Genomic DNA, 7,173 nt, shown 5'->3' on the forward strand with positions numbered 1-7,173 from the left:
ATCATGGACCAGTATATAAGGAGGGATGATGCCACCCACACCTTCCTGCTACCTGTAATGTGTGCTATAACACTGGTATAGGGAATTCCCAGAGGAAGAAGTGATGGCAGTTCACTAGCAACCCTTTCAGGTTTCCTATCATTGATTACTTCCCCTTGTTAGGATGAAAATGAACTTGAGAGTCTGATTTTGAGTAAGAAAGATCAGTTAATTGAGTGTGTGTGTGTGTGTGTTTATCAGCTAGGCCAGCATCATAACCAAGAAAGTGACATATAGGTCTATTGCCCTCTTGAATGATCAACAACTAGGCAGCTGAATAGAGTAATATGAACTCATTATTCAGCTCCTCCTTGGAACATCTTAAGTCATTTCTAATTGGTGGATAGTTAATTAAAAAGTGGTCTATCAAACCATTCACCTCTCCTTTCCCCACAAATGAACAGGTAAGTGATTTGTCACTTACCTCATCTCTCTTTCATTTATTAACCAAATTCTTTTATAAAGGAAGACATTCTTTGGAATTCTTAAGGACAAAGAAAATGTGAAAAGCAATACACTGGATGGAATCTCTAACCCAGACCATGGGCACAGTAATTCTCTCTAATATATGTAAAATTTAAAATTAATCTCAAATAATAAAAATGTTATATTTTAGGAGATTTATTAATGATCATTAGAAAGATCAATAATCAAAAAAGATCAAAGAAAGAAGAGGGTAACAAAATAAAAACCACGTGCCCATTGCTAATCAGCCTGTGTAAAAACTCTGCTTAACGCCACCATGGTCACTGACAGGAAGCCAGGAGTGGCCTGGACCAGCAATCCCATTGTCTAATATCCCCTATCTACAGGAAGAACTTAACAATCAGAAGTCAGTGGGCTCCTGGGAAATGTAGTTTTTAGGGTAACAGATTTCCAATTATACATTCCCCCTGAGATCCAGTAGAAAACTGGTTTCTTCAATGGCTCTTGTAAACATAATCAACTTTTAAATTACAATGATTTGGCGATAAAAGGGAAAAGAACAAAACCAATGATTGCTAGGTATATTGACAAAAGGCCAATTAGGGGGCAGTCCCATTTGGCATAAGAGTATATATACAAAAGAACCGCACACAATTCCAATCACCACATCCCAAAGTTCACTCTGGATCTTCTGGTGCAGTGTGTAGTCTATGCAGGCATCTTCATGGCACCTTCTCCAAACAGTTCACTTTCTGGATTCGGAGAGGTAGCATGTTTCTTACCCTGAAATTTCTCTCAAAAGAATTTAAATTTTGCATTTTATAATAATAATACACCCCGCCCCCCAGGAGGATATTGAAAAAACACAGGGATCACTTAGGGATGCATGGCTGAGTTATGAGGTATATGAATCAATTAGCAAGAGAAATAAAAAACATCAAAAATCCAAATAAAAGAGAAAAATTAACTTGTGGATGAAATATAAACTATCAGAATCTTGTGTGTAAAAATTCTAAGTAAAGGAAAATAAACCTATAGGTGCCTTGAATCAGGGCCGAATTAAAGTGATTTGTGTAATTATGCACTTACCCAATCAATAGCCAGGACTACAGAAAGTTTGCCACACTATGAAAGAGAGAAAAGGGACTAGATTTATGGGAGCCAGGTAAAAGTCAAATTGAGATACTTGGTAGAATGTAGGACAAGGAAGTCCTGTCTTTGACATATGTCAAAACAGATGCAACCTACAACCCCAAACAAATTCAAGTCCTCTTGTCTTGGTTAAAAAATTACATCATTCCCACTGGGATTGGTCTCTTTGACTTTGTGCTTGATAGTGTAATAGATAATAATAATGGACTATATTTGGTTGTTAATTGATAAGTAACAGATCGGGCAGTTATCTTCTTTCTTTTACCTACCTTCCCTTACTCCCATTTCCTCCCTTTCTCCCAGCCTCCCTCTTCTTCAATCTCTTCAGTTTCTCCTCCTCCTTTTCTTCTTCTTTCTAAACCACTCAAGGTAAGCTATGATGTTTCAAATGAAATAGTCTTTCTCTTCTTTATCTTAAGTAAGGGGTTTATTTGGGGAAGACAGGAAAGGATAGAGAATGGAGGTAAGAGGGTTGAGGAATTCCCTATACTACAGGTTGGAGGATGTTGAGAGAAATGTCTGATAGGTCTAGAGTTCAGTCACTATCATAAACAGAGCAAGTCAGAGAGATATCTGGACTATTGTCCTTCTTTTTTCTGCCTTCAAAGTCACCAGGCCATCTCCAGCTTGATTCTCCAAAGTCCAAGAGAGAAACCAGCTTCTTCCTTCCCTGATACAAGGCAACCAGGAAAAGTTTCCAGTTGGCTTTGAGTTCAACAGTTTGTCCTGGTAACATTCCAAATGGAATCTCCATTTGACTGACAGCTGCTGCAAAATCATTCTCAATTTCTCTCTTCCACAATAGGCAATATTCAGTTTATCTTTATGCTTTTTTGGCATTGTGCAAGGGCTCTTTTTGTATTCCTTTCTCCTGTAATCAGACAGAATCATTAAGCAAAGTCCCATAATTTTTAAACAATCATTGGCATCATTTTTATAGTCTAAAGCTTTTTGGGTATGCATTAATATAATAGAAAATATATTTTAAACTTATACTACTGCAAGATCAAAAAAATTAAAGAAAAATATTTTCAATACTGTTGACATGTGCTTCAAATACAAAAAGAAGAGAAAAATAAAACTGAAATACTATATTGCACATGGAAGCAAAAACAATAAAAAAATTTAAAATAAAAATATATAGCTTACAATCAGTGACATACTGTATTAGTCAAGAAAAGGTAGAATTAAAAAATTCCTCACCAAAAATGAAATCCATTTCCTTTTCAAAATTGGCCATGATCCGTTGTATGAGTGCAAATGATTTTTTTCAAAGTAACAGTTTTTTTTAATAAAGAACAGTAGTGCAGCAAGTAATGCACATTCAAAAAATATCAAAATCCCGAAAGTTATAATAGCCCATTTAATGAAAAAAGCAAGCAAACTCACTATCATTAGGATTCACATGAGTCTGCTGTATGACATTTTAAAAATGTCAGCAAAATATGATAGCATACTGAGACTTTCATAAAAACAATGGAGTCAGAAAAGTCTTAAAAATTTCACCTCCAGACTTCTCTATCAGTTTAGATTCCTTTTGTCACAATGAGGGAAGAATTCCTTGCTGAACATAGTGTGGAGGTCTCCCAAATTAGATGAAACTTAGAGACTGGGCAGACCTTTAGGCAAGGGGTTGTAGGGAGATGAATTTCTACCCTGAATTTCAGGCAAGATAATTGAAAAGACCAGTGCACCCAGGAATGGTAGGAAGAAAAAGCATCCTAAAACTGGGAGCTGTTTGAGATAGGTAATGCACTGCTCTTTCATAGAGTGCACCATGCATACAATTTTACTTCCTGTTTGAAAGAGTAAACTTCCTTACCCCTTCCCCATGGGGTAAAACACTAGGGAGCAGTTTGCTTCCACTGCCATGTGGACAGGAAGTTTGAAGGCTAATTATTGCCTACAGAAAACACAGCAATTGTATCAGCTGCCCAGGGAGCAGTTCCAAGGAGTCCCAGTTTGTGAGTTCTGAAGACATGACAGCAGCTACCAGCAGCACCAAAAGGAACAGCAACATCATCCAGAACTGGGAATAGGGCCAGGACCAGAAATGGAGCAGGAGCAGGAGCAAGTGAGATTTACAGCAGCAATGCTAGAGGCAGCAGTGAGGAATGCTGGCTCAAGCAAATGGAGGAGAGAAGCAACTTATCTCTTCTCCACCAAGTCCCTCAAACCAGAGTAGCCAGGCTGGTAGGGTAGGGGACCAGCAAAAAGTAGGGGGGAAATGGCAGAAGTAATAAAAACCAGCAGGAGCAGGGCAACAGCTTCGAAGAAAGTTCTCTTGGAGTTTGGGGGTGGGGTGGGGTGAGCCATGGCAGGAGAAATGTGGCAAAAAATTTTATCTAGGCTATCTTAAAAATTGAGAATTCCTTCTCCAACTTCTGGTCATTATCTTGTAAAAATTTAAATTAATGTGCAATAATAAAAATATTATCTTTTAGGAGACTTATTAATGATCATTAAAAGTAAAGGAATAAGAGGGTAACAAAATAAAAACTAAGTGCCCATTGCTAATCAACCTGTTCAAAAGCCCTGCTTACCACCACCATGGTCGACAATAGGAAGCCAAGAATGGTGGGGACCAGCAATCCCTGTCTATAGGAAGTACATAATGACAGGAAGTTAGTGGTCTCCTGGGAAAAGTAGTTTTTAGGGTAACAGATTTCCAATTATACATATATAGGAATAGATTTGGGTTTTTTCTACTCTAGAGCCATGATATATAAATGATAACGATATAAAAAATATATTTTCATGTCCTTTTTATACTGGGTGTTATACTTCCTCTTCAGAGGAAGAGTTTTGAGTCTCTCTTCCTTTCTTCCCCTTTTCCTTTTGAAAAGTATAAGATTGATAATTTATACATTCTTAGAAGGTGACCCATGACTCAATATGCCAACCTCACAGAATTAGGACTCTCTCTTGGTTCTCTTTAACTTTCTTCTCTATATCTCGTTCTTGATGTTAGTTCAGTTCTAGTTTTCAATCTTTCAATTAATAATTATTCAGTCAACCTACAAACATTTATTATGTGCCAAGCATTGTTATTAGTACTAGGGATACAAAGAAAGGGGGGAAACTGTTCGTTGCCCTCAAGGGACTTACTTTCTAATGGTGTAGACACCACACAAAACCAAATTGTACGTACAAAATATGGATAATGTAAATGGACAAGATATGGATAGTATAAATGGCAAGTAATTTCAGAGGGGAGGCACTAGCATGGAGGTGGGGTAGAACTGGGGAAATCTTACAGAAAGTAGGATATGAACTGAGTTTTGGAGGAAAGAGAAGGAAGAAGGTGAGCATGCTAGTCAAGAAATAGGCAGCAAAAAAGCATGAAATTAGAAGATGGAGGAATGGCAAGGAGGCTAGTGTCCTTGGATTATAGATTGTGTTGAGGAGAAGAAAGCATAAGAAGACTGGAAAGGTAGGAAAGAACCAGGTGGCAAAGATATTTCATTGCCAAACAAAATTTAATATTTGATGGAGGAGATAATAGGGAACTACTAGATTATATTGAGTGGAGGGTGTGACATGTTTAGGTAAACTTCAGGAAGATCATTTTGGAAGCTAAGCAGAGACTTGGGGTAAGGACACCACCAGAAGGCTATTGTAAGAATCCAGGTGTGAGGGGATTAGCATATACACCAGGGCAGAAGCTGTAGATGAAAAGAAGAAAATATACAGGAGAGATGCTATGAAGATACAAATGACAAGAGTTGGCGATGCATTGGATATGCTAAGATAACCTTTATGTCTAGCCTTAAGGTTTGCAAAGTGCTTTACATACATCATCTCATTTGAACCTCACAAAAATAGTTGAAGTGAATAATATAAATATTTTCCTTTTGTACTACACTGCTGATTTTCATTTTTATAGGTAAATGCAGATGGGCACCTGCCCTGGCAACATGGACTTAGCAAGTTGTCTAGGGGCACAGAGAAGTTAGGTGAATCACCTAGAGTTGTAAAGGCAATATATATTACATGGCACATCTTCCTTATTCCATGCCATCTCTATCCTCTGCTCTTGAGTGTCATTATTTCCCCCATTTTATAACTTAGGGTTCATAAACTTTCTTTTCCTATTTCAATATTTTGAAAACTACTGTATTTCAATATACTTGGTTTCCTTTGTAATTCTACACTTTTTATACATTTAAAAATATCATTCAAAAGGGCTTCAACAGACTGCCAAAGAGGTCCATAACACACAAAAAGGTTAAGAACTCTGATACTAAACTATTATCAGATAGTAGGTCTGGGGACTCTAAGACTAAGGTTCCCTTCACTTCCTGCACCCCTATGCTATGCCTGGACTCATTTTCTACTCTGGTCCTAAACCCCAGCCCCCTATTGGCTTACCTAAAGCTAAAGCCAATATATAGTAGACATTTATTCTCATTCTTAGTTACTGACTTCAACCATTTCTGTAACTAATAACGCTCATGCTTGAGGCTCTCCCTCTGGATTGGATCCCTCAGACAAGATGCTTTACAAAATGAATTCAAACAAAACTGAATGGGACATGTGGCACTATATCATTTATTCTTACTCAATTCTTTTCCAGCCCTAATTGAACAGGATCATATTGTCACAGTTTTCTTAAGTTTTATCATTAAATTTCCATGGAAAAATTTCAACCCAGAATTTGATGTATATAATTCAGCCTTATTGTTAGGTGCATTGAGTCTCTGCTTAGCAAAATATAATGGTAGCATAGACATGCACCCAATTATCTCTCTTTGTTTAAAAAATTTTTTATGGTTGCCTTTCATTTGTGCATTGCATTTTTTATCTGAATATACCTCTCCATCCTACCCAGTGATTCATTTCAAAGATTAAAAAAGAACAATTTAAAGAAACCAGTTCAACAAAATATCTTATGTGATGTTCCACATTATAGTCTTCACTTTTACAATGAAGGGAAGAAAACACATTTTTTCTCTTTTGGGGGATCCATCTTGGTCATTATAGTTATGTAGCACTCAGTTTAATTTTTTAATTTTATTGTTATAGTCATTTTACTGTATGTATATATGTACTATATGTACATATATGTACATATAGACATACTTATACACATATTTCTATGTTTCTCTGATTTCTCAATATCCACCTTTTTTTGCAATTTAGTAATCTATTATATTCATGTACCACAGCTTGTTTTCACATTTCCTAAATACTAAACAAGCACTTTGCTTAGAGTTCTTTGTTACCACGAAATGTGCTGCAATGAATATTTTGGTATATATGGGATAGTTCTTTTTGTTTTTGACCTGCATGAGTATATATAGTGGAGATTAGTGGGTATAGCTATCTTAATCACCATTCTATGCAGAATTTCAAATTGCTTTTCAGAATGATTTGACAGATTCCCAGTTCCACTGGTACCATATTTGTGTACCTGACTTTTTGTAGCCTATGCTACATGAATTCTTTATTTTTTACCTTTTACTGCCCCCCCTCCTCAGTTTTCTAGGTGTGAGGCAAAACCTCAGAGTTGTTTTAATTTGAATTTCTCTTTTTTAAATGTCTTGGAGCAATCTT

Source organism: Monodelphis domestica, chromosome 8, assembly GCF_027887165.1.
Source record: "Monodelphis domestica isolate mMonDom1 chromosome 8, mMonDom1.pri, whole genome shotgun sequence".
NCBI classification, from domain to species: domain Eukaryota; kingdom Metazoa; phylum Chordata; class Mammalia; order Didelphimorphia; family Didelphidae; genus Monodelphis; species Monodelphis domestica.